A 26,271-nucleotide genomic window follows, 5' to 3' on the forward strand; every position below is an offset into this window, starting at 1 on the left:
AATTAGTAAGTATACATTTTTTGAGCCTTTTTAGAGAAAATCAAATCATTGTAGTGAATTATGCAAATTACTCGATGATGTCATGGTGACCACGCCCATAGCCACGCCCCCACCGCCACAGGTATCTTGGCAGTTTATGGGAAACACTGCGTCTGGCGGTGGTTTGGCTTCAAGTGGGAAGATGTTGAACAATTATGCGGCAAAAGCATTGCTACAAAAAGTAGCACCACTGGTAATGTAGCATCATTTGAAAAGTCACCCGCTAGAGAATGAAGAGTGCTTGAAACTCTGCATGTCAACATCTCCGGCCGGTGCCACACCAACAAAATGCCGAAGCAACTATTTCCAGATCAACACCGTATGAACAAAAAAAGTCAACAACAGAAGGAGATAACGTCCGCACTACACTACACTATTTGATTTCCTATTATGCAGTTCATTTTTATTTGACACTTATTGAAATAGCTTGTGTGACATCATGCACAAAAGTGCACTTTATTTGTTTTAAACTATTGTAGTGGCGTTCTGTACAAAAAGTGCACTTTAATTTAGTGTTGTTTTGATATGTCATCTTAGTGACGTCATGCACAAAAGTGCACTAATAGCTTGTTTTAAAATGTCTCTGACAATCTTGCACTTTCTGTTTTGAGTTGAGTTGAGTTTGAGTTTATTTCGAACATGCAAGCATACACAACATGATACATCACAATTTCCAGTTTCATTTTTCAACATGTTCGAAAAGGAGTAGGAAGAAGCAGAGCTTATTTAATCCTACCCCTTTTCTTTTACATAACAGTTGCTAAAACTTTTGTTCACTTCCTGTTCTCAATTTATTCACAATATACTCCATAAGTCATCACAATAAAAATAAACAAATAAACAGTAACTGGTGAAGTAAGTCATATTACATATAATGAGATAAGTAAGATTATTTTGAGAATGAAATAATGAAAGAATGGATGGATGGAATAAATCCAGAATGTTTATCATGGTTCTTCTTCTTTGTACTTTGTAAACACTTTCAGTTTGAAGAGTTTCTTGAAGTGTATCATATTAGTACATTGTTGGATTGCTCTGCTTAATCCATTCCATAATTTAATTCCACATACTGATATACTGAAGGTCTTAAGTGTTGTGCGTGCATACAGCTGTTTTAAATTACATTTTTCTCTAAGATTATATTTCTCCTCTTTTTTTGAGAAGAATTGTTGTATATTCTTGGGTAGCAGGTTATAGTTTGATTTGTACATACTTTTAGCTGTTTGCAAATTCACTATGTCGTGGAATTTCAGTATCTTTGATTCAATAAATAAAGGATTTGTATGTTCTCTATATCCAACATTATATATTATTCTAACTGATCTTTTTTGTAACACCGTTAATGAATGAAGTGTACTTTTGTAGTTATTTCCTCATATTTCTACACAGTAGCTCAGATATGGTAACACTAGTGAGCAGTATAGAATATGAAGTGATTTTTTGTCTAGAACATGTTTTGCTTTATTCATTATTGACGTGTTTCTTGCTACTTTATGTTGTATATTTTTTACATGAGATTTCCAGTTCAATTTATCACATACTTGCCAACCTTGAGACCTCCGATTCCGGGGGGTGGGGTGGGGCGTGGTCGGGGGTGTGTCGGGGGCGGGGCGGGGCGTGGTTGGGGGCGTGGTTAAGATGGGAGGAGTATATTTACAGCTAGAATTCATCAACTCGAGTATTTCATATATATATATATATATATATATATATATATATATATATATATATATATATACATATATATATATGTATGAAATACTTGACTTTCAGTGAATTCTAGCTATATATATATATATATATATATATATATATATATATATATATATATATATATATATATATATATATATATACTGTATATATATATATTTTTTTTACATTTTATTATACATATAAATGAAATAGATACTTGAATTTCAGTGTTCCGGAGGCTATCCAGCAGATGGCAGTATTGTCCTGTTTAAGAGTGTCACAACATTGCTGTTTACGACAGACGAACTGCTTTACGGTAGACGAAAACATGACTGCTGTTGTTGTGTGTTGTTACCGCGCTGGGAGGACGTTAATGAAACTGCCTAACAATAAACCCACATAAGAAAACAAGAACTCGCCCTCGATCATTCTACAGTTATAACGTGATTGGGCAGGCACGCTGTTTATATCGTGGGAAAGCGGACGTGAAAACAGACTGTCGCCGCTGTCCCCACCCGGGTCCGCATTGAGCTGGAGGGGGCGTGGCCTCCAGCTCCGGCTGAATTCCGGGAGTTTATCGGGAGAAAATTTCTTCCGGGAGGTTATCGGGAGAGGCGCTGAATTCCGGGAGTCTCCCGGTAAAACCGGGAGGGTTGGCAAGTATGATTTATCATCAATCATTATACCTAGAAATTTGGTTTCATTTACTCTTTCCATTTCTATTCCGTCTATTTGTATTTGTGTTTGACTTTCCCTTCTACTGTTACCAAATAGCATTATTTTAGTTTTACTGAGATTCAATAAGTCTGTTTTTGTCAAACCATCTTTTTCATCTGTTCATTTCTTCTGTTATTATTTGTATTATCTTCTGTGTGTTCTCTCCTGAACAAAACGCTGTTGTATCATCATTGTATCATGTTTTGACATGACATGAATGTTTGTGCCACTGCTTAATAACTGTTTAATAAATACAGTTTTGGTAAATTGACTTAGTTGTGATTTCCCTCTCTGCATGACAGTTTAAAATGAGCATATATTAATGCAGTATGAACAAGAATGTTTTAATGTAGACACACAGAATCATCATACTGCTGTGATTATATGTATCAAGTGTTCATTCAAGGCTAAGGCAAAATATTGAGATATATATCGTGTATCACCAGGGGCGGATTAAGAAATTTTGGCCCCCTGGGCCTGACATGGTCTTGGCCCCTCAACCCCCCGCGCGTGTGGGCGCACACACACGCACGCACTATGCAAGAAATACTGTATACTGTGAACAGACATGCACACTGTACTGTACAGAAGAGTGCACATACTGCACACACACTATTAGGTATACCACACAGACACTGACAAGCACAGGTTTCACACAGACACAGGGGGAGGGGATAAATGGCCTAAAAATAAACATTTTTGAAAATGATTACGCCCACTTCAGTGATGGTGCATTGGGTCATTTGAGAGATATTATGTATTGGAAGTTGGTAGCTATCATGAAATAAACCCCCCAACCCACCCAAAAAACTAAATCGGACATGATTTTTGCCCCCTTTTCCTCCCTTCTATCATTAAAAATAAAATAATATCTTAGGAAAACACATTGGCATAACGGCAGCTGTGCAGCAAATTGAGGCTCAAAGTCTGTATCTATTTGTGGTTAAGCTTGAGGAGAAGGAGAAAGGTAAAATGATAACATGCATCGGAGAGCACCACAAAGAAAGGTGTAGGCCAGTTCATGGTACAAGGGCTGCATGCAGGTCAAGATAGCCCATTTCCAAGAATGCTATAGTGGCTGGACAGGCACTGGACATGTCCTGAACTCAGTGTCAGACGTGGCTGCCGAATACTTGGATGAAGTGAAGCAGCTGACAGATCTCATGCTGCCCCATCTGAAGACTGTCCTGGCCAGGCAGAGGATGGATGAGGAGACCTTCCCAATGGACCCTGTCAGTGAACAGGCTAGTAACATTGATGGCACCCCTGTGCACAACATTGGGATGGAGAGACAATGTGGCAAGGTGGACTACAAACTGAAGAAGTTGGGCACACTGAACGCAGTCAATAGGTCAATAATTTTACAGAAGAGCCAGGAGCTTCAGAGGTTTCAAGGCAGCAGCACAAGCAAAAAGGGAGGTTGAACTCAACTGGAGTAAATTCATGAAGGCAAAATTCGAGAGTAGGGCAGATGAGAAACAAGAGATGGCTCAAAGAAAGGAGAGTAAGAGACTAGACATGCTGGACACACTGAAATCTTTTGATGGCCCCTTCACGATAGTGGGGAAGTTGAAAAGTTCCTTGTGGATGAAAGTCTGCACAAGAATGCAAAGCTGCAGAGAATGAAGCTTGAGGTTCAGTTTGCCAGAGAAAGCACCAAGCTTCTGCCTAAAGTCAATCCTATCTTCACAATCCAGGTGACACTTCCCAGAAATGGCAAAAGTGCAATTCTCCAAGTCATAATGGATACTTAGAATTTTATGGTGGTGGTAAGTATTCATGAAAACAGGTAGCCTAACATTAGTGAATGGGTGAATTCTGGAAATAACCTAAAAATCTTACACAGTGCACCTTTAAGCAAGGGGTTTCTTTCGTGCTTTCAATTTTGCAAAATCATCCACCACATCATTGAAGTCCAACTCTCTTGTCAGCTCACTCTCAATTGCCATTAGAGATAACGCATTTAATCTTTTCTGAGTCATTCTTGTGCGCAGCTCATTTTTTACTCTTGACAAAAGAGAGAATGAGCGTTCTCCCTCACAGTTACTGACCGGTAGAGTGAGAAAAATCTGTAGCGCAATGTATGTATTAGGAAACGTAGGCTGTAGTCCAAAATGTATTATTGTTTTGAGCAGTCCTGAAGGGGTCCTCTCCTCATCAGTGTTGTTGAGCTGTATAAAAGATTTGAACTGTATAAGCTCCTGTCCAAGACTTTCATTGAGGTCAGATGGGTATGATTCAGTGAGAATATTGGCCTTGTGAAGGACTGAAGCATTGGACTCTGTATCCAAAGAGAAAAGGACACTGAACAAATTGTTCAGATGTTTGTAGGCCTCCAGACGGTGATTAAGGCTTGAACTCAGTTGATCAATAGAGGCAATAAATGTCTCTATTTGAAACAGTTGCCTTCCCTCAAGCACAACATCTGGGGATGCTGATTCATCAGCAAACTTTTTACGTTTCCTCGTCCGTTCAGCCCTGTAAGATGGGGTGCCACCCAACATGTTTAAGGCTTTCTGCTCAAAATGATCAAATAGATCTCTTTGGGAGAGAACAAAGGTGCGCAGAGATTCCAGCATTCCATTCCACTAACTGCTGTACCAAGGTCCATGTCTGCTTTTTGAAGTTGCAGACTTGTGGCCTGAAATCTGGACAGAACAGTGTCCCAAAAGCCTGCCATGAAGGCCATCTCAAGTGAATCCAGCTTCCGCACTAGACTGTCAGCTTCAGTTCGTGTGTCTCGTTTCTCTGTGTCATCAGTGGAAATAACCTGTAGTGCTGCTTTTATTTTACTGTAGTTCTGCCACAGTGCTTTGGTAGATTCTGCACGGCAACTCCAACGCGTGTTGGATAAAGCTTTAAGTGTGAGATCTATGTTGGAATTGCCAAATACCCTGTCCCATCGGTGTGTGGATGCAGTTGTGAAGTTGTAAATAGACTGAATCAAGTCAAAATACTTAGAGACTTCATTTCCACATCTGTCAATGCTGTTGACTCCCACCAAATTCAAAGAGTGAGCTGCACATGGAATATAGTGTATTAATGGGTTGCTTTTCTTTAAGTGAGCCTGCAACCCATTATACCTCCCTGACATGTTGCTGGCATTATCATAAGCCTGCCCCCTGCAATTTGACAGCTCTAACCCTAGATTTTCCAACACAGACATGACACAGTTAGCCAAACTTTCACCTGTATGGCTAGTAATGGGCTCAAAACCCACAAAGCGTTCAACAACACTGCCCTCTTTGCTAACAAAACGGAATATGAATGTCAATTGGTCCACATGAGATAAATCTGGGGTTGAATCCACAATGATAGAGTAGTATTTGCTTGCTTGCAGTTCATCTGCTATAGCCTGTTTGGTTTTTGCACCCATCAATTCAATGAATTCCTCACAAATGGTGGAGGACAGATATGAGGTATTACCTCGACCCATCTGCCCAAACTTTCTGATGTGATCCTTTAGAAAGGGATCAAATTCAGCCAGGACCTCCAGAATACCAAGGTAGTTCCCATTGAGAGGAGACCCTAACGATTCATTTTTACCCCTAAATGCAAGGCCCCTTTCTGCAAGGAATTTAATGACTGCAACAACTCTTTGTAACACCTGCCTCCAATAGCTGCTCTCTGCCTGAAACTGTTTGAACAGGTCTGCATCAACTGTGGCACCTTTGGCGCGGTTCAAGACTGCTTGCATGCAGGTTATGTGCTCAGCACTTCGCTCATGTTCACCAAATCTTTCTGAGTGTTTCCAATCACAATAGCCTGTCACAAAAGAATGCGTTTTTGGGGAAAACAGTTTGCATGCAAAGCAGTAAACATTACCAGTAGAGGGAGAGTACATCAGCCACTCTCTTTGTACTCGTTGTCCATTGGGCAAGTGTGAAGTAAAATGTTCATTGTTTAGGCATCGGGTTTTGCCTCCTAGCCCACTGTTCCTCACAGAAGCTGGATAATGGCTGTGACGGTTGTGAAATGATTTTGCACCTCTTTGAATAAGAACTTCCTTCATTGACTCAGTGAGGGTCTCAGCCCATTTAGCGGGATCACTAGGTAGAGTTGTCACTGTAGATGGTGTTGAAGAAAGATTCAGCTCATTTTCTATGCTGTCCAGAGGTGCAGTGACCTCACATTCATCCGAGCAACTGGCTACTGCTGAATTGGTTGAATCATAAGCATCAGAAGCATTTGGTTCAGTGTCTACACTTGTAGTGGTCTCAGGATCTTGGGAGCTACATGCTAGCTCAGGTGCATTGCTAACCTTAGCTGAATTTGCAGTAGCATTTATAGAATTGCTTTCAGCAGATGTCTTTGTACTGAAGAAGCTGGAGATATTTGGAACACTCTCAAGTAAAACGGATTCCTTTTTTTTCTTTTCTTGCTGAATTTTTTTTCTAGCTCCTCCACTTAAACGTTTATGATCCATATTTCCCTTCTTTCTTTGCACATTGGCTCTTTGCCTATCACAACAGATAAACCAACTATGTGTGTGTGTGTGTGTGTGTGTGTGTGTGTGTGTGTGTGTGTGTGTGTGTGTGTGTGTGTGTGTGTGTGTGTGTGTGTGTGTGTGTGAGTTTGTTTGTGTGTTTATGATCGGTGCTGCTTCCTTCAAGTGTGTGAGGTGATTTAGAAAACTAGCAACCCAGCATCAACACTCCAAAGCAGAGAATAACAGCTTACTAGCATAGACAATTGAGAGCAGAGAATCAACTGATTCGTCTGATAGACAGCAGGAGAGCAGAGTGGTCAGTGATGATCGAATCAAGAAAATGTCTAAATGGCAAGGGAACAGACTGATTTGTACTGAGGAGAAAGAGAGAGAGAGCCAATTACAGTGAAATATATTCCAAAAGAGCCAAGTGACTAGCTGAAGGCAGGGACAAATGCCTTGGAGTGACCAACAAGAGTGCAAAGTACCAAATGGCAAAATGTGGAAAGACCAACAGGCAGATCTGATTTTACCTCTTATCTTCACAACCAAAAAGTTGCTAAATTATGTTTTCAGTCGCTAGCCAGGTATGGCCAAAAGACGCGAAATCTAGCGGCAAAGTCGGTCAATCACACTGACAGTGAAACAAATATTTTGAAAAGATAATAATTGTACACCTTTGTGCACTTTAGTCTTCTATCTAAATATTTTCACAAAGGACACCAAGGCAGCTTGCTAGCTATGATGGGAGCAACAATGTCTGATAGACAGCAGGAGAGCAGAGTGGTCAGTGATGATCCAATCAAGAAAATGTCTAAATGGCAAGGGAACAGACTGATTTGTACTGAGGAGAAAGAGAGAGCCAAGTACAGTTAAATATATTCCAGAGCCAAGTGACTAACTGAAGGCAAAGACAACAGCCAGATACCTTAGCAGAGACCAACAAGAATTCAAAGTACCTAATAGCAAGATGGCGAGACCAACACAATAAATTGTATTAGGATTTAATTTATTAACGTTAATCTTAACAGCCAAAAAGTTGCTGAATAATGTTTGTAGTCGCTAGCCAGGTATGCCCAAAACAAGAGTCGCTAAACCTAGCAGCAAAGTTGCTTAATTGCAACACACTCTAGGATTCAGGGGAATTAAGGATAATAAAGATATTAATTGTACAACTTTTTGTACTTTTTTTCTAGTTTTTTGAGTCGCCAGCCATGTATGGCCAAAAGTCGCTAATTGAATGCCAACGTTGCTTAATCGCCAACACACTGGGACTCACTGAAGGACTGACTGAATAAAAAAGATAATTAAGATAATTGTGTACTTTTCTCTTCTGATATTTTCTCTAAGGACCCCAAGCTATCTGCAAGCAGCAATAATGTCTGACAGACAGGAGAGCAGAGTGGTCAGTGATGAATGGCAAGGGAACAGGCTGATTTGTACTGAGGAGAAAGAGAGAGAGAGAGCCAATTACAGTGAAATATATTCCAAAAGAGCCAAGTGACTAGCTGAAGGCAGGGACAAATGCCTTGGAGTGACCAAGAAGAGTGCAAAGTACCAAATGGCAAAATGTGGGAAGACCAACAGGAAGATCTGCTTTTACCACTTATCTTCACAACCAAAAAGCCGCTAAATGATGTTTTTAGTCGCTAGCCAGGTATGGCCAAAAGACGCGAAATCTAGCGGCAAAGTCGGTCAATCACACAGTGAAACAAATAATTTTAAAAAGATAGTAATCGTACAATGTCTTGTACTTTTGTCTTCTTTCTTAATATTTCTCAAAGGACACCAAAATGTCGCTATCTGCAGGCAGCTTGCTAGCTATGATGGCAGCAACAATGTACCTTAGAGTGACTGACCAACAAGAGCTCAAAGTACCTAATGGCAAAATGTGGAGAGACAGACACAATAAATTGCATTAAGATGAAGAGAACTGTTGCTATTATTAATCTTAACATCAACCAGAAAGTCGCTAAATGTCACCAGCCAGGTATGGCCAAAAGTCGCTTAATTGGCCACACACAGTAACAGAGAAACTAACAAAAAAAAGATCATAAAGATAATAGTTGTACAACTGTGTGTACTTTTGTCTTCTTTCTAAATATTTTCCCAAAGGACACCAAAATGTTGCTATCTGCAGGCGGGAGCGTGCCTATGTTCCCCGGGTCCTATGTTCCCCGGGTCCTATGTTCCCCGGTTGTTCCTGGGTCTTTGTATGCGACCGGGGAACTTAGGACCCTTTTTCTAAAAAAGGGTCCTATGTTCCCTGCATTGTATCTGGCGAAATTGCGAAATTGTGCCCTGACCAAAACCATCCCTAAACCTAACCTGTCACAGGGCGTTGTGGAGCACTTTTTTTTGGCGAAATTGTGCCCTGACCAAAACTATCCCTAAACCTAACCTGTCACAGGGCGTTGTGGAGCACTTTTTTGGCGAAATTGTGCCCTGACCAAAACCATCCCTAAACCTAACCTGTCACAGGGCGTGCGGCAGCAGATAGAGCAACTCAAACGCGAACTTCCTTCCTTCGACAACTTAAACGCGTCTCTGTCATGCGTGTCTGCGTGCGTCTTACTTAGTCGCGCATTGGAAGCAGCGGGGAACATAGAACCCTTTTCTGGAAAAAGTGTTGTACGTTCCCCGCAGCGGGGAACATAGAACCCTTTTTTTTAAAAAGGGTCCTTAGTTCCCCGGTAGAGGGGAACATAGGACCCGGGTAACATAGGGACGGGGAACATAGGGATGACCCGCTGCAGGCAGCTTGCTAGCTATGATGGCAGCAACGATGTCTGCCAGACAGGAGAGAGTGGTCAGTGACGATCGAATCGAGAAAATGACAAAATGGGTCAAAGACCAAAAAGTTATTAACTGACAGCAGTGACAAATGTCAGACTGTAAACTTTCTCGAAAGAAAAGGACAAAATGGGAAGATGCTGATAATAACAGCAAAATGGAAAATATAAGAATTTCCAAGTAATGCTCAACTCAAGTGTGTGTGTGTGTGTGTGTGCGCGCGTTAAACTTCTTGTTGAATGATTTCAAATTATCTCTGAGTCTGAACTGAGGGAAAGGAAACCAAATTTTGAGCAGTCTCTCACGAGTTCAAAATACCAAATGAGGAGATTCTAAAAGAACAGACCGGTTTATGAAAGACTTGATGGGGGAGGGGCACAGCTAAGAATACTTGAGTGAGATTCTGTGATCCAAATTCGAGATAGAGCTTTTTGATAATGATAATTTGTCAGAGTAAGGTTGTGTAATCAAAATTTGAGAATGAGCTTTGTCAATCAATCAAGAATATTTGCATTAAGTTCTGTGATCAAAATTCAGAAACAACCTTTAATAATTGATAAAGAATATGTGAGTGAGGTTGTGTGATCCATCCAATTTGAGAATTAGCTTTGATAATAATGATTGAGAGCCTCTGGCCCTCTGTGGATCATGGCCGCGGGGCCAATTTTGCCTGGCCCCTTGGGGCCTCTGTGGGTCGTGGCCGCGGGGCCAAGTTGGCCTGGCCCCTTGGGGCCTCTGACCCTCTATGGATCGGGGCCAAGTTGGCCTGACCCCTCGGGGCCTCTGGCCCTCTATGGATCATGGCCGCGGGGCCAAGTTGGCCTGACCCCTTAGGACCTCAGGCCCTCTGTGGGTCGCGGCCACGGGGCCAAGTTGACCTGGCCCCTTGGGGCCTCTTACCCTCTATGGATCGTGGCCGCGGGGCCAAGTTGACCTGGCCCCTTGGGGCCTCTGGCCTTCTGTGGCTCGCGGCCGCGGGGCCAAGTTGGCCTGGCCCTTTGGGGCCTCTGGCCTTCTGTGGGTCGTGGCCGCGGGGCCAAGTTGGCCTGGCCCCTTGGGGCCTCTGACCGTCTATGGATCGTGGCCGCGGGGCCAAGTTGACCTGGCCCCCTGGGGCCTCTGACCCTCTATGGATCGTGGCCGCGGGGCCAAGTTGGCCTGGCCCCTTGGGGCCTCTGACCGTCTATGGATCATGGCCGCGGGGCCATGTTGGCCTGGCCCCTTGGGGCCTCTGGCCCTCTGTGGGTCGCGGCCGCGGGGCCAAGTTGACCTGGCCCCTTGGGGCCTCTTACCCTCTATGGATCATGGCCGCGGGGCCAAGTTGGCCTGGCCCCTTGGGGCTTAAGATTATTATTTTTGCAAAAGTAGTTTTGCTTGGGTCGCGGCCGCGGGGCCAAGTTGGCCTGGCCCCTTGGGGCCTCTGGCCTCCTGGGCCTGGGCCCGGTAGGCCCGGTCATTAATCCACCTATGTGTATCACAGACCTGGGCATTCTGCGGCCCGCGGGCCGCATCCGGCCCTTTGTGCGTCCCTGTCCGGCCCGCGTGAGGCCAATTATAAATTACAAAATAAATTTAAAAAAGTATCTATGTCGAGTGTGCAATACAACGGTGCTGCTTTTGTTTTGAAAATCGTTATTTGTATTACTTCCGTGTGGACGTATGCGTGATTGTGAGTGAATGTGAACAACTGCAATTACAAAATAAAGTTGAAAAAACATCTATGTCCTGCGCGCAATACAACTGTGCTGCTTTTATTTTGAAAAGTATTATTTATGGGCGTGTGTCCGTGTGTAACCTGCGAGTAAAGGTGCACATGCAGCGACAAGTGATGCACGGTTTACACCCGAGACGCCAAAAAGAGAAAAGTTGATGAGGAATGCCGTGTTTTCAACAACACATGAACTGCAAAGCAACGTCCCCTCACCTAAGGTGCGTGCCTGCGCAATTGCGCACTGTTCAAGCGTCTGCTGCGCGCAGCAAGTATATGCCGCGCACCAAATCAAATCCCATCTGAATTATAAACAAAATAAACATATTTATTCTATGTAATTTTGCAATGCAACTTTGAGTGACAGTGACAACAAGCGGCCCTAAGTGTGTTCGTCAACACCGTTCAATTGAACACCGTTCAATTATTGTAACGTCTATCGAGATGCTTCGAGGACAGGAATTATATCGATCACTTTATTGAACAAAACTGTTTATATTCGGACATAACCACACCAAAAACATAAGTAAAACAATTCTATCTCGAAAAACTAGTCATTTTCTGCCGTACAAACCAGGCCAAAACCAACTTGTCATCTGTCACCAACACGCATAGCACTAAACCACTGGTGCGTTTAAGGCCACACAAAAAGTCGGACAACTCAAACACCACACAAAGTTACACTATGACTCCTCAGTCATACGTGTGCTTATTTTACTGTCATTTATTATTAATGTTAATTTATATATATTAGTAATGGAATGCTGTTACACACACTATGTTGAAGTATTACTATTATTATTATTATTATTATTATTATTTATCTTACGGTATATATCAAAAATAATATTGAGCAAAATTTAATTGAAATATTGTCGATGTGGCCCTCCAGCAGTGCTCGGGTAGCTCATGCGGCCCCCGGTAAAAATTAATTGCCCACCCCTGGTGTATCATGACATGGCCTAAAAATATCGAGATATTAATAAAAGGCCATATCGCCCAGCCCTGGTGTGGATGATAGAACGGTTCCAATCGGGAGTTGTGCATGTATGAAAATTGGCCCATTCATTTTCAATGGGCCAAATGTCCCGGAAAACCGTGGATTCTGGGTAATCCGGGGAATGTTTTCACATTTTTTGGGGGGGGGGGAGCTCACGATTTCCGATCGAGCCGAACATTTTGATACGTGATGAGTTCCGATCAGACGAAAACTGTGGGCTGGAGGGGAGGGAGCAGGTGGTAGAGGTGAACGGCACCGTGTCCCCCCCCCCCCCCCCCCTCTCAGTAAGCTGTGGAGTCCCCCAAGGCAGTATATTAGGGCCTTTACTGTTCCTAATATACATAAACGACATGTCATCAGCATGCGACTGTGAATTGTTCTTGTTTGCGGATGACTCGGGCCTGCTGGTATCCGGCAAGGACAAGTCACAGGTGGAGAAAATCCTCAGTGCTGAACTCTGTAGAACTTGCACCTGGCTCGCTGACAACAAGCTATCCATACACTTGGGTAAAACGGAATCCACCCTGTTTGGGTCCCACATCAACCTTAAGAAAGTCAATGACTTCACTATAAAAGTGGGTGACATTGTTATCACCAGGAAAGATGAGGTCACCTACCTAGGTTCCATTCTAGAGGCTAATCTTTCTTGTGATAAAATGGCAAACAAGGTAATCAAAAAGGTCAACCAACGAACGAGATTTCTCTACAGAATCTCCTCTCTGGTCAACAAAAGCACCAAGAGGATTCTAGCGGGAACTCTCGTTCAACCCTTTTTCGATTACGTATGCACCTCCTGGTACCCTAGCACCTCCAAAACCCTCAAATCTAGACTCCAAACATCCCAGAACAAGCTAGTCAGATTACTTCTAGACCTCCACCCCAGATCACACCTCACTCCTACCCACTTCTCCAAAGTGGGCTGGCTCAGGGTGGAGGACAGAGTAAAACAACTTGCACTGAGCCTAGTCTATAAAATCCGCTACACCCCCCCTCCACATCCCACACCACGGATTGTAAATAATGTAAATAATTCTATGTATTCTGATGATTATCTTGTGTGATGACTGTATTATGATGTTAGTATATATTTGATAGTATATATCTGTATCATGAATCAATTTAAGTGGACCCCGACTTAAACAAGTTGAAAAACGTATTCGGGTGTTACCATTTAGTGGTCAATTGTACGGAATATGTACTTCACTGTGCAACCTACTAATAAAAGTCTCAATCAATCAATCAATCAAAAAACGCCAAACTTTTGCAGCGGAATAATAATAAATTGAGAGTTTTTTTGGTGTAGTATTTTTAATGTGTGGGAAGACTTCACAATAATGTCCATGTAGTGCGGCCACAATATTACAAACATCACATGGCGATGACCACACACATATTGTAAGAAGCCCTCGAGGGGCGGGGGGGTCAACATTTCAAGCAGCTGTCTGTGAGTGACAAGTACACACTCTCTCTGCATGTGCACTCATACTTCCCAAAATAATAGCGTTCTTTGCACACACACGCACACGCACACACACACACAACTTTGGTGGTCACTGTGCTGTGCAAAACCAACAAGAGCGTTTGTTCAGTTAGCGCGGCGGCCGAGCCGTAAAAGAAGCAAAAACAGACAGTTGTCACTGCGACAGGTTGCTGGCAGCCCAGCAGAAAGACACACACTCTTCTGTATGGACTTCATTAGCATACACACACACGTATGAGTTTGTGATTAGCATCCTGCTAAAGACAATGGCAAGTGAGAGGTCAAATGTTACAACCACGAGAGCGGCTCTTGACATTATAAAAGCAGGAAGTATTGACGTCAACTATTTTTACTGCACAGTTAAAGGTTTTACTGCGAATAAGCTACTGGAACTTCTTGTTTGAGGGTGTTTAAATCACTCCAAGCGCCTGACAACTTTCTCCCCTCCCTCCACATTTCGAAGATTTGAATCAAAACAAAGCCAGACACCTTACTTGTTTCCGGCCAATCAGAGCCCAGGCAGCATAGATGTGACCAATCAGGATTAAGGATGGGAATCTTGCGTTATTGAGGTTAATTTGTGTCTTTATGGCGAAAACCTTTTTTGGACAATGAGTTTATTTAACTGAATTTTTAATACTATTTTTTCTACATTAAATTATGCTGGCAATTTTATTGAATGAAGATTTGTGAGTAAAATGTATGTGTTTAAAAATTCTGTGTAAAAAAAATTCAGTGAATAAAAATTCAGTGTAAAAAATTCAATGTGTTAAAATTCAGTGTAAAAAAAAAATCAGTGTAAAAGAATTCAGTGAATAAAAATTCGGTGTAAAAATTCCAATGTGTTAAAATTCAGGGTAAACAATTCAGTATAAAATAATTCAGTGAATAAAAATTCAGTGTAAAAAAATTCAGTGAGTAACAATTCAATGTAAAAAAATCCAATGTGTGAAAATTCAGGGTAAAAGAATTCAGAGAATAAAAGTTCAGTGTAAAAAAAAAATCAGTGCAGAAATATTCAATGTTTCAAAGCTTGAGACTCACTTCAGGTATTTTTTAATTTAGTTTTTAGTTTTAAAGCAACAGATATTTCTGCACTGAATGTTTCCACACTCATTTTAAAACACTGTATTTTAATAAACTGAATTTTTGAACATACACATTTTGCTCACATATTTTTATTCAATGAAATTGTCATAATAATTTGATGTACACATTTTTTTTTTAATTCAAACACAAAAAAAAGGTTTTGTAATAAAGACACAAATTAACCATAGTGGGGAAACATACAGTCTAATATCTCAAGTGTGTAATGTATTTATTGTATTGTATATAAATCATGAGTGGGTTTATTCGTGGATGCAATTATATACACTACCATTCAAAAGTTTGAGGTCACATTAAAATGTCCTTATTTTTCAATGAAGATAACTTTAAACTAGTCTTAACTTTAAAGAAATACACTCTATACATTGCTAATGTGGTAAATGACTATTCTAGCTGCAAATGTCTGGTTTTTGGTGCAATATCTACATAGGTGTATAGAGGCCCGTTTCCAGCAACTATCACTCCAGTGTTCTAATGGTACAATGTGTTTGCTCATTGGCTCAGAAGGCTAATTGATGATTAGAAAAACCTTGTGCAATCATGTTCACACATCTGAAAACAGTTTAGCTCGTTACAGAAGCTACAAAACTGACCTTCCTTTGAGCCGATTGAGTTTCTGGAGCATCACATTTGTGGGGTCAATTAAACGCTCAAAATGGCCAGAAAAAGAGAACTTTCATCTGAAACTCGACAGTCTATTCTTGTTCTTAGAAATGAAGGCTATTCCACAAAATTGTTTGGGTGACCCCAAACTTTTGAACGGTAGTGTATGATATGTATCCTGTAAATATATACCAAATATTGTTATTAGTGTTGTCAAACGATAATTTTTAAAATCAGATTAATCACACTTTTGAATTCGGATTAATCGTGATTAATCACAGGTTATATTACTCGCTTGTATAATTCAAGTTAACATAAAAATGAGCCCAATATTTGGACACAATCACATATTTATTGTCGGAATGTCATCCAGAAACATGTTTTTATTGTTTTACATAAGTCAATGTGATATTTATTTGCTCAAAACTTGATAAAGGTTTTATCTAAAATTTACCACAGTGTATTTTGAAGATAAATTTGTCAGAAATTAATTTGCGAATATTCATGACTGATGCGATAATTTTTGTGATTAATCACGCGTTAACTTGTTATTATGACAGGCCTAATTGTTATATAAGGTCGTTGTGTATTGTATTGTTGATACAGAATCATATTATTATTATATCTGGGTGATGGGGCAGGAGCGTTTTCTTCTTCCTGCTCCTTTTCGGACACCCACTATGTTTTTTTTTCTTTATTTTTGTTTTCAATATTACTGTTTTTCCTAAATGATACTGTATTGGAGATGCAACGTTTTTTTATTTTGTGTGTTTAAATTTATGAAATGAAACATCCCAACTATTGATAACAATCACTTGCCGGAGTCGTTTCTCTTAATTTCTCAAATTCTTGTGCTTTTTAAACTAAAATGTAAATGTAATAAAAGGCGGGTTTTATGGATTTTTAGATAATTTTTAAGAGCACAAAAGAGACTTAGAATTTTACGCTTAAAAATGCATTGAGTACATTTGTCGTAGAATAAAATAATACAAATTAAATAGATATAAAATGACAAAAAATGTGTCAAATATATATTTTTAAATTTTTTAAATTTAAATAGTTAATTATAATTCAAAATACAAATAACTAAATATAACAACATTTGTTTTTTATCACCTTAAGAATATAGCCAGAGTTTTCCCAATTTTTCTCAGGGCAACTCGGAGACGTTAATGCATGCTTTTATTACAAGTCGTATAGATTATTGTAACGCCCTGCTGTCTGGTCTTCCTAATTACTCCAAAATTCAGCGGCACGAGTCCTGACGAAGACCAGAAGGTGGGCTCACATTACACCAGTTTTAAAATCTCTGCATTGGCTCCCTGTGTGTTTCAGGATCAATTTTAAGGTTCTTCTTATGGATTATAAATGTTTTTATGGTATTGGGCCTTCTTATCTTTCAGATTTGCTTTCACCCTACAAACCTGAGATACTCCGGCACTCATCTCCTATTTATTCCAAAAGTCAGGACACAAAGTCAGGGGATGGCATCTTTCCCCCGTCTATGGAACAGCTTGCCGGAGGACCTCAGGGCTGCGGAGAACGTTCATAATTTTAAGAGCAGGCTTAACACCCACCTTTTTGATTTGGCTTTTACCTAATATTTATACATTTTATCGAAGTCATTCATACTTTCCATTTTTATGTTATTAGTTATGCAAATTTGGATTTAGTTCTATTTATTTATTATATATTCAATGTATATTAATTTTAGTTTTTATTTATTATTTTTGTATCTTCATATGTCTTACTAATATTTTATCCTTTATCTCTACTCACGGTTCTTACTATTTTACAGGTTTTATTATTTTTACTTTCCAACATTCCTCAGAGGGAGCCATCTGCCTCAGGAGTTATCGGCCGTGCTGTGGGCGAGCTTTGTGTCAGTGTCCTGGTGGCCGTGGTCTGGTGACCTCCTGGTGCAGATGGCTCCTGTGATAGTGTTTACTCACATGTCTCCTCTGTACTCAGCCATGCATTCATTTATTCATATAGTTGCATGTGTGTATATATGTGTATGTGTGCGTGTGCATTTGGTATCCGTGTCCGTGCGTGCGTGCGTATGTGATAATGGGGCATCCGGGTCATCGGAGTACTGTTTTTAAGTTTGTGAAGCACTTTGCGTTGCATTTCCTTGAAACGCAAGTGCTTTATAAATAAAGTTTGATTGATTGATTGAAGTGTTTGTGCCTATTCTAAGGCTAAAAGGGATACTTTTTAAGCTTCAAAAGTCAAGTGTCGGGGCTCCGGAAGCAGAACAACCCCAGTGACAATCCACTGCGCCCCAAAAGGCAGGAGAGATAATGGTTATTTTAAACACAATCGTGCTCTAACTGAGAGTCGATCATTAAGCACAGGAATGCCACAGAATGTGTGAGAGCAGGTGCAAACATAAAAAAAATATAAAAATAAAATAAAAAATAAATAAATAAATGTTATATATATATATATATATATATATATATATATATATATATATATATATATATATATATATATATATATATATATATATATATATATATATATATATGTGTGTGCGTGTATTTTTTGGGGGGATACATACAACCAAAAGAACTTTGCTATCAGTCTGATCTCTTTTTTTTGGAGCCGAGCCACTGTTGGGCTGCACGACCTATGTCGACACTGCTGACGTGTGTGTGCGTGTGTGTGTGTGTGTGCGCGTGTGTGTTTTTGTGTTTTGTTGCTGGAAGCGAAATCTCCTCTTATCTACCGCCGCCACGAGCTGTCGGTCGTATTTTACACTCAGGTATGAAAAGGTTTAAACGATAAAGAACAAGAATAAAGAGTTACAGTGCTGCAGGAATTGTGTGTGCATGTGTCACCATTCATCAGGAGGCCTACACACACACACACACACACACACACACACACACACACACACTCACACACACACACACACACACACACACTCACACACACAGACACACAGCTGTTGCTGTCAAATCCCCCTCAACACCTGCACCACTTCAGGGAGGGGGAAATAATCCCTTATGACACCCACAACTTTTTTTCCCTACTTGTTGCACAGTTCGTAACCACACTTGCACTTTTTGTGCCACACAAAAGACAATAGTGTGTAGTGTGTGGTGTGTGGTGTGTAGTGTGTAGTGTGTAGGTGGGCTGAGGGAGAATAAAGGCTGGGGAACAGGTGGGATTAGAGTTGCACGCCAACATGCCGTCAGAAGTGGGAGTGGATCCGAGTGAAAAGTGGCGGAGTAGTCAAGAAAATCCAAAACTCTCGGTTAAACTTAATAATAAGATTATGTTTAAAGAGGAACTGCACATTTTTGGGGAATGTTGTTTATCATTCACTTATGTAAGACAAGAACACAGGTTTTTATCTTTTTTATGCATTCTAACTCGTAAATAAAGGCAAGCAAAAGTCAGCTAACGTTGAATGGAATGGGAGTTGCTCTATTCCGACTATAAAGCGCTCTAAAAAAACATTTTAAAAAAACCATCAGTGTTTTATATACATATAAGTACCGTATTTTTCGGACTCTAAGTCGCAGTTTTTTTCATAGTTTGGCCGGGGGTGCGACTTATACTCAGGAGCGACTTATGTGTGAAATTATTAACACATTACCGTAAAATATAAATAATATTATTTAGCTCATTCACGTAAGAGACTACACGTATAAGATTTCATGGGATTTAGCGATTAGGAGTGACAGATTGTTTGGTAAACGTATAGCATGTTCTATATGTTATAGTTATTTGAATGACTCTTACCATAATATGTTACGTTAACATACCAGGCACCTTCTCAGTTGGTTATTTATGCCTCATATAACGTACACTTATTCAGCCTGTTGTTCACTATTCTTTATTTATTTTAAATTGCCTTTCAAATGTCTATTCTTGGTGTTGGCTTTTATCAAATACATTTCCCCAAAAAATGCGACTTATACTCCAGTGCGACTTATATATGTTGTTTTCCTTCTTTATTATGCATTTTCGGCAGGTGCGACTTATACTCCGAAAAATACGGCATATGTGTAATGTAGTGACATTATTAATAACAAGTAATATTTATGTATTTTGCTTATTTTAAGCATTAATTTAACAGACGCATCACAACATCCACTTTTCCTTCCAACAACAACAACACTACTAATCTATGGCAGACTTCATGACAGAAAGACTACTTTGGGACAAACGATGATCCAGAGCCTTATATTTTTGAGCCTGAATATAAGGAGGATGATCCCCAAGTTTTGGAAGCTGCGTGCTAAACCGATGCAGCTTTAGCTAAACATTAACCATCATGTAGCCGTATTGCTAAGTGCTAAACAAGATGTACAAACTATGAGCATAAGAAAACAATCACTTACTGCGCAATGTCTGCTCTCACTGGGATGCCGACTGATGGGATGTTTATATCTTCCCGTTTAGATGAAGAATTAATTATATTTTACGCACAGTTTTAAAAAAAGTGGCGCAAATGAGCGTCTTTTTGTGTCTTTATCGCCATCTCCGGGTATAAATTGGATGTGAAAGTTGACCAACTTTTCGGTTTTTGGCCACAACCTTCTACTATCCAGTTGAGAGGCATGATTTATAGTGTAAAAATAACTTTCAACAACTCAGAGGTGATGCAGCAGCTCACTGGCTCAATGTGTCAACATAGCAGCACACGCTAATTAGCTCTTTGTGCCGCTAAAAATAGATTGTCTGCATTAGCCCTTATAATAACAATATCGCTAATACTTGGTTAATATTCAGGTCACGAGATGTAAATGGAGTATTCCATCCATCCATTTTCTACCGCTTGTCCCTTTTGGGCTCGTGGGGGGTGCTGGAGCCTATCTCAGCTGTATTCGGGCGGTAGGCGGGGTACACCCTGTACAAGTCGCCACCTCATCGCAGTAAATGGAGTACTGTTGGTGGTTTTTTAGATGTTTTTAGAAGGCTTTGTGGGCGGGATAGAGTACTGCATTCAGCTACACTGTTAGCCACCTCGTACATGCCGTATTTTACGACTTAGAATGCATAAAAAAGGTGTTCTTCTCCGTGTGTTCTTGTCTTACGTACGGATCGTGAATGATAGGCAAAATTCCCTGAAAAAAGTGCAGTTCACCTTTAAGTGGTGTTAGTAGTATCAATCCAAATGCTTAACCTTTTCACTTGACGCGCACTTAAATCCAGCAGTTTTCACTTTACCTTCAAAGCTGAATGGCGCCTCACAACGCGACAAGCTGCACTTAAACACGACCCGGCTAGAATGACCATGAATAGAAGCACTGTTGCACTCAGACAGTACTACATTTTCAAGCAAAAAAAAAAAACATGCGTGGCGATACTTGACTGCCGTACAACCCTTGAAGGCGTCGTTGAAGCCATTCAGCTATGCAAATATCACTTAAAGGCACAGTGACAACATCCACTTAGCAGTTCCACTTCAGCACTCCTTGTCCCGCTCGTAAATCCGAGCATCCGACTCATCAAACCATGCGCTTCCTCCAATTAAAGGTTCAAAGGTCACGGCATCCAGGTGTCGTTGAGCTCTGTTTTCTCATGGTGGCACAGCCAAAACATTTGTATAAGCCTGGCATTTACCCGCATTTAAGTTAACACTTGAATGCATCATCAGTTATCTGTGAGTGATCCTCAAAGACACGTAACAGACGTCGCAGCGTGTCATGTCAGAAATGACAATAGATGGAAAGAAAGCCAAGAAACTGCCAGCACAATTCCAACGTGCCGCCCCAGTGCATCAAGCAAGAAGGTTATGCACGCTGAAACCAATCTGGCGCCCTAGGCAAGATTTTACGTGGCGCCCCCCCCCCACATCGGCAGTGTGTATATACTCACAAGAAACCGAATAGCTTTGTCTTTGACCTTTTTTTTTTTACTTAAAGAAAGCAAATTAACAATCAGAATAGTTAACAAGATTAAAAAAAATATGGATAAATAAATGAATACAAAAAATAAAAAATGAATATATGAAGTACAATATTTTTTACATACATAAACACAAAATAAAACGTGTCAACAAGTTGCATAAAATAAATTAAAAATACAATATAAATAAGGCACTGCACAAAACAAGATATCAAACCAGTATGACTTTAACAACTATATTACAAAAAAAGGGGATCCTACAGAGTTCTCTATTTGTGCTTTTTAATATTGCATTAACTAGAAGGACTTACAAATTACTGTACACCAGGGAGTACTGTAATTACCTAACGTTACATTATTATTTTCCATAACAATTTAGCCCTCTCCACAATATTAACCCGACGTTAAAACAGAACTAGCTATTTATTGATTAGCAATTGCCGAATCATGTAACATTAGCTTATTGCTAAAAAGCCAGGTTACTATCACATTCTGTAACAGACAAATAATTTCATGTAGGCTAACGTTACCTACCTCTGTCTTTTTCTCGTTTCGCCTCTTCTTTTCTCTTTTTTCTTCCCTGGGCACCTGACAGTTTTGGCCGTTTTGACATCTTGTGTTGATTTTTTTATGTGGTGACGTCCAAAAAGAGTCATGATACGGGAAGGGAGGGGGGCGCACCGTGCCGGGGGAGGGGGGGCGTAATGTTTTAACAAATAATATTTCTATTAAATAGGCTTTACTTTGCATTTTAATTAACGTGGGAGTATTTTATGTATTTAGAAATAATCGGTTTTTTTTTTGGTTTTTTTTCCTCCAACATGTGTGTGTGGCGCCCCCTAATGGACGGCGCCCTTAGCATTTGCCTATACGGCCTATGCCACGGGCCGGCCCTGGCTGAAATATTTCATTTTTAAACATAATAGGGTCAATAAATGTATTCTTATAAAATGAAACTCTCATTGCTACTTGAAATCAACCAATTAATTCCATCTACAAATGTCTGAATAAATAAATAATAGAACATAACTTAGGAGAAATCAATGATGCAGATTTGAAAAAGGTTGTTAAAAATGCAAGCATATTCACACATTTAACTTAATTTTTTGGACTTTTGGAAAATATTTGGCGTTTTTAAAATGTAATGTATTATTCTTTTCATTTTTTTGTCTGTAAAGACCCAACACAAACAACAAAATGTTGCGGGTTGGTATTGGTTTGGAGCTGGTATTGTTCGGTACAATATTTTTTAATTGGAATTAATATTATGTGTTTTTTGTAAATAAAACAAAAAAAATATTTTGTACTTTGTACTCCCTTTAAAAAAAAACACATTTTTTTTCTTGAATTTATTTTGGTTTGTAAAAAGTTAAAGCAATTTTCAATATATTTTGTAAAATGTATCTCTAAATTGTATATTAAATCAAGACTTTGCATGCAGGAATAAGTGGAGGGTAATTTGGTGCAAAACCGGATATAGGTGCACATAAAAAATGATTGTCTTTTATTTTTGTTCAAATGTTATGTTTTTTATCATTCACTGTTTATATTGAACAATTAAAAATATTTTTTTAAATGATTGCATTTATTAAATCAATATTTTTGAACTCAATAAACCCAATTGTTCTTTTTTCATGGGTCCAGTAAATAATATGTTGCAGTTTCTTGTCTGTGATAACCCTGTGTAATGATCTATTTATGTTATCTATATATTTTGATGAAAATCTGAAAAAAATAATAATATGAATACTGTTTTTAGTATTTTCTTCAAATGATCCAATTAGACAAAAAATGAATACATTGCAAGTATAATTAATGGAAATTTGATTGGTTTTTTTTGTTATTAATTAGTGTTTTATTATCGAATAAAAAAACATTAATGCAATAAAATGTATTAAGACATTTCTGTTAAACATGCTTCCATTAGATAAAAAAATATATAATACAAAAATAAAATGTATTTGAAATTGGCCATAATGGAAAATAATTTGCATTAAATTACATATGAGACATTCAACTTCCTCAATGGACATTGTTTACACGCAGGACTCACTTTCACAGCGAAATGTAAATAACGAAACAACCCACTTTAAAATGTGTTCGGTTGTTGTAAGCATGTGTGTGTGTGTGTGTGTGTGTGTGTCTGTGTGGTCGCCTTGCTAGTATTAGCATTATTATCTCATTTCAAAGTCCTTTTCTTCAGCAAGGTGAAGAGTCAAGCGCTCCTCCCTGGGCTGCAAAGTAGGCGAGCGCTCAGCTATAACCAAGAATGCCTGCAAACAATGCAAAGAAGCGCGCTGCCTAATCAGCACTTTTCCGTGCACGGCTGCACTCAATCACCACGCCGACGCCCGGATAAATATGTTCTCTAATTGAGCATAGAAGCAGCCATCTTGTTAGATAAGATGACAAATATATGGTGAGGGGGACGGTGGGCCCTCAAAAGTCCCCTCACAGGTCCAACTGCAGGCTCTGTTAAGAACTAGTCAGCCATGAATGGACTCATCAGAGGCCAGTATCCATTCCTGACACCAGATCCAGTCTTTACTGGATTTTGCTCTTTTGTCCCGAAAAATGTGACCTTCTAGAACTTTTCTGTCTCGCCTTTGCCGCCTATAACCTCACGAGTGTCACTTTTTTATGTTGTTACCACAGTAAAATATGTGTATTTATTTTTGCCATGTCGCTACGCTACGTTTTTTGCCCTTTCTACCAGCTTTCTGTGCCGTCCTCTCTACGGAGGTGTCAGGTTCCACTTATTGTTGGTGCTGGTTACTGATAAATAGGGTGCCTGGTTACAAGCTCCTTCCAACAAAGCATTGGGAGGGGGATGAAGAGGGAACTGCCGGCCGTTGCCCTTGGAGACCGTGAAACTTGTGTCCGTTGAAATAGAAAGTCAGGCAAATCTTCAAGGCGCAAAAATGGAGGAGACACTGACCTTTCCAACACCCTTGAATGTACCACGGACTGAATACACCACTTTAAAATATGCACTTTTTGGGGACACTTTTTTTTTTTTATAGAATATTTGTTAAGATAATGACAACAATCCAATCAATATCCTGTACAATGTCCTATAAAAAATATTCAGTTACATTTTAAATTGGGGCCTTTTAAGAATGTTTATGTTTTGAGAGAAGAAGCCTACCAAAAAAGCAGTTACATTAAGATTGGGACATTTTGAGAATATTTGTTGGAAATATAGAGGATTTTTTTCCATTCAAAATCCTATCAAAACACATAATGAATCAGTTACTTTTAGATTGAGATTTTTTTTTTTTTAGGGTATTTATTGGAAAAATACAGGAAATAAATGCCTTCATCCATCATAATCAAACAAAAACATGAATTAATCAGTTAAATGCAAATTGGGACTTTTCTAGAATATTTGTTGGAATACTAGAGGAAAAAAATAGTTTTTTTGTCTGTCAAAATACTACAAAAAACTGAATGAATCTGTTATATATACATTGGGATCCTTTTTAGGATATTTGTTGGCATATTTGAGCAAAATAATTAGTTTTGGGAATAGGTTGATTGGCAACACTAAATTGGCCCGAGTGTGTGATTGTGAGTATTGTCTATCTGTGTTGGCCCTGTGATGAGGTGGCGACTTGTCCAGGGTGTACCTGAGATAGGCTCCAGCACCCCCTGCACCCCGATAGGGACAAGCGGTAGAAAATGAATGGATGGATATTACTTTTTTTTTTTTTTTTACAAATATACCACTAAATTAATGAGTTGAGTGTGAATTGGTGCCCTTTTTATAATATTTGTTGGAATAAGAGGGGAAAAAATATTTTTAGTCCAAATTAAAAAAAAAAAAATATATATATTTAAATTGGGACCTTTTTAAAAATATTTTTGAGGATAATAGAGGGAAAAAAATTGTTTGTTTCTCCCCAAAATCTAACAAGAAAATACATTAGTTAGTTATAAATTAGACATCTTTTTAGAATATTTGTTGGCATAAAGGGGGAAAAAAATACTTTTTTTTAGGTCAATACCCTTTGAAAAAGTAATTTAATCAGTTTAATTGAAATTGGCACCATTTAAATATATATATATATATATATATATATATATATATATATATATATATATATATATATATATATATATATATATATATATATATAGATACCTGTGGCGGTGGGGGCGTGGCTATGGGCGTGACTAAGGGCGTAGTCACCATGACATCATCGAGTAATTTGCATAATTAACTATAATGATTAGATTTTCTCTAAAAAGGCTCAAAAAATGTATACTTACTCATTAATAATAACAGTTTTGTTCTAAACGTCCATCCATCCATCCATTTTACAATATAATTACAACATTTTATGTACATATTTATATACAGATTTGAACAATAAGTTATTCACTGAAATATATTTATTAATTGTGGTTCTTACAAAAAATATATCTTATAAAACATAAAAGCTAAAATGTCTCAAAGCTCTGCCCCTTTAATTAGTGCATACTAAATAATTTAACTTTAGCCTACTACTACAACCATATTATTTACCAGCAACATAAAGTGAAACAGAGGCAGAGGTGTCCTGCCACAGTCAGTAACAAATAAACAGAAAACAGTAGTGTTTTTTTGATTGAGACTTTTATTAGTAGGTTGCACAGTGAAGTACATATTCCGTACAATTGACCACTAAATGGTAACACCCGAATAAGTTTTTCAACTTGTTTAAGTCGGGGTCCACTTAAATTGATTCATGATACAGATATATACTATCATATATACTATCATCATAATACAATGGTGGTAGATAGACACAGAGCTTCATCAAACATCTGATCCACTGAACAAAGAGCTC

At 39.1% G+C, this 26,271-nt stretch overlaps 1 protein-coding gene across 6 annotated transcripts in view; it reads right to left on the reverse strand.

The window, feature by feature from the left end:
• The window catches only part of celsr1a (cadherin EGF LAG seven-pass G-type receptor 1a), a 193,211-nt gene that overhangs the window by 123,444 nt on the left and 43,496 nt on the right, over positions 1-26,271 (reverse strand). The window lies entirely within an intron of this gene.

This window comes from Entelurus aequoreus, linkage group LG12 (assembly GCF_033978785.1).
Source record: "Entelurus aequoreus isolate RoL-2023_Sb linkage group LG12, RoL_Eaeq_v1.1, whole genome shotgun sequence".
NCBI classification, from domain to species: Eukaryota; Metazoa; Chordata; class Actinopteri; order Syngnathiformes; family Syngnathidae; genus Entelurus; species Entelurus aequoreus.